Below are 3194 nucleotides of genomic sequence, written 5' to 3'. Positions count from 1 at the left end.
AGCGATTAAGAATCGTTTGAAAATCGTATCTTGATTTGAAGCACTTACCGTTACATTTTGAACACTTTTTCCTTACTACCATGAAACCATAACGCCAAATAGAAGATATAACTGGAATGTTGACAATTAGCTGATCATAGTAAAGATTAATGTTTGAATGAAAATTCTGTGTTTATTATCGTTTGAGTACAGAATTTGAGAAGTTGTCGCCGGCGACAACTCGCCTACTGTTTTCGCGTGAAAAGTTTTCACATGAAAATTGCAATCATTATCGTCTGATAATGATTCAGCACAACACTGGTAGCGGCTGTTTTCATTCAATTCTATTTCCCCTATACACCACCCTGTACAAACATTGATATCAAGTTGCTCTATATGAAGTGATACAACTGATTAAATAAAGATGGTCATATTCAGTACTTGTTTAAAATCAAGCGATTTGCTTAAATAAGACAAATAATTTATTCACCCATTGTTTTCAAATTTCAAATACATAAAGGGTATACCAAAAAATGAGTTGAACTGAGCTGATCATTCGAATTGATTGTGTTTATATACCTAGGACCTAGGGCCCTCCTTACCCGTGCGGTAAGACGCGCGGCTACAAAGCAAGACCATGCTGAGGGTGGCTGGGTTCGATTCCCGGTGCCGGTCAAGGCAATTTTCGGATTGGAAATTGTCTCGACTTCCCTGGGCATAAAAAGTATCATCGTGCTAGCCTCATGATATACGAATGCAAAATGGTAACCTGACATAGAAACCTCGCAGTTAATAACTGTGAAAGTGCTTAATGAACACTAAGCTGCGAGGCGGCTCTGTCCCAGTGTGGGGATGTAATGCCAATAAGAAGAAGAAGAGGATACCTAGATATTATAAAGAAAATATTGATACGGAACAAAAATATTTACTTACGATCTGATATCCATGCTCGTCTGAGTAATGACGCTGATTCGCGAGAATTTCATCAACGTTGTTAGAATTCAAGAGTCTGGGTTTTCTGTCTTCGAAAGACTCAATCCACTTGTCCAATACTGTACTCCATGGACGAGAATTCCTTTCCAACCACAGTTTTGCTGCTTCTACAGCCGCGTCTCTGACAACAGTTTCGTCAACTTTCGGCTTTTTTCCTTGTAAATGTTCTTCTTCTCTGTTGGCTCGCTTACTTATTTTTTGTTTTAGGTTCGTTATTCTATTGTATAGTTTACCACCGTGGTTCTTACGCCGTCCACTTCGTGGTATAAAATAAGTGTCCTGAAACAAATCAAGTTTTGTTAGTTTTTAGAATACGTATACACAATTCAGTAGAACAGCGTATTGGTCAACCAGTGAAATTGGTTTATCTCACAATTAGCTCCCTGTAATAAGTTTAATAGAATTTAGGTAAGTATACGGATTACAGGGAAAGTCCAATTTCATTAGTTGACCATGCTAGTAATAACCTATTCAGACTACCAGCTTTATTAATTCTGTATCTTGATTAAATCAAACTTGAATCAATAAAATTCAACATCAATATATACACACAAAAAAAATCGTTGGTAAAATTAACAGAAACGTTGGTAAAATTAAGAAAATTAGTTAGTGATTTTCAGTAGAAAGTATAAGACTGTTAAATTTACCAATGCAAAAAATGTCACTTCAGAAAGCACTTTGACAAGAGTCAACTTTTCAAAATGACATTTTCTTCTTAAAACTAAATGTATATTTTGCATTTGAATCAACTAGTGATTCTTTCAAAACAACAAGTGGTGAGCGCTTTCAATTTCAGAAAACAATGTTAAAATAGGTTAAAATTAAATGTTTCATTAATTCAAAGTTGATTATACCATTTTAATTTTATTATCTTATTTTATTCACTTTGGGGTTTTGGACAAACAAACAAATCACAATATGTTATTTATTAAAGCTAGAGGAACCAGACAAATTGTTCCGCCTCAGTCGAAAGGGTTCGATTAACGGTGTATTAGCATTATCCAAATTCCTGGAGTTCCGCCAGCAGTTGTCATTTCTGCTGCTGTTCGAACTGGATCCTCCTTGTACTGGGTAAAGATTGGAAGGTGAGCGGAGAATTGATGGTCTTTGAGGACATCAGGGCCAGTGCAGACGAACTCATGCGACGGCTTTTAATTTCCGTCGATAAATGCTCGTTGTTTATGGTGGTGCGTGGAGGAGCATTTTGAGGCATATGTGTTGTGCGGAATACCGTCGGTAATTATGGTGTTTCCTGGAGATGATAAGATGGTCTATTGTAATATTTTAACTCTATTGCTAATGGATTTTGGAATTGGTAACCTCGTTGGCAACATATTGCTATACCTTTGGCGGTGCTGATTTTTCGGTTCCAATTGACCTGGACGGTGTAGTGACGGTTGCGCTTCACGTTTAGGAGCTACCTTTTTGGAGGCAAAAACTCCGGATTGAGGAGGGGTCTGCTGAGCAACCGTGAACAGCATTCTCGTGGCTGAAATCACGAAAATTCCGGAGTCTTACATTTGCTGCACTTTATAAATAAATTTCACTTTCCGAACAACATATTTTTCCCGCCGACAAATGTAAAATAAAAAATACGTCAGTTGCCAGATATTTGAAGATAAGTTGCCAGCGTTGCCAAATCTGAAGATAATAACATGTCCATTTGAAATTTTCCGATCATTCAAAAGAAAAACTTTAACTCTTGAAATAACAATTTTTCATTTATAAATAATTTCTCAAGTTGACAGTTTTACTTTCACATTAAGAGTTTCATTATTTAATTTTACCAAAATTGCTATAATGTCAAAATGAAAGTGCCAAATTTTCAGAAACACAATTTATTTTTTCTCTGTGTACTGTATATACTTTATCAAGTACTGATGAAGCACTTAGTCGGAATAGTCTATATCACGCTTAGATAAGATTACCTAAAATTAGTTTTTTATTTTACCTAAAATTAGGTAATGGATGTTTACTATAAATATCGATAAAAATTAGCGATTATTCTCGTTTCTTTTTACCTACTTTTAAGTATTTGACGTTTTTAGACGAAGACGTTATTTTTTACCTAAAATTAGATTTTTCTTGACTTTGTAAAAACAAATGTTTTTACCGGCTCTTCCTGCCGTTCCTGCCGCGGAATCCTTCGGAAAATATCGAGATAATCAACGATTTAAAACTGATGGTAAGTCGTTGCTTGATAAGGGACAACTTCCGGGAAC

The 3194-nt window shown here is 35.7% G+C and overlaps 1 long non-coding RNA gene across 1 annotated transcript; it reads right to left on the bottom strand.

Annotated features, from left to right (window-relative positions):
- Positions 1-1828: 1828 nt before the first annotated feature.
- LOC134224747 (uncharacterized) lies at positions 1829-2610 on the bottom strand. Its single transcript, XR_009983044.1, has 2 exons — positions 2317-2610; positions 1829-2224 (listed from the first exon to the last, which is right to left on the bottom strand). It is a non-coding gene; the product is annotated as an uncharacterized LOC134224747 (long non-coding RNA).
- Positions 2611-3194: the final 584 nt, after the last annotated feature.

This window comes from Armigeres subalbatus, chromosome 3 (genome assembly GCF_024139115.2).
Source record: "Armigeres subalbatus isolate Guangzhou_Male chromosome 3, GZ_Asu_2, whole genome shotgun sequence".
In the NCBI taxonomy this organism is placed as follows: Eukaryota; Metazoa; Arthropoda; class Insecta; order Diptera; family Culicidae; genus Armigeres; species Armigeres subalbatus.
This window is presented reverse-complemented; position numbering and strand designations above follow the sequence as displayed.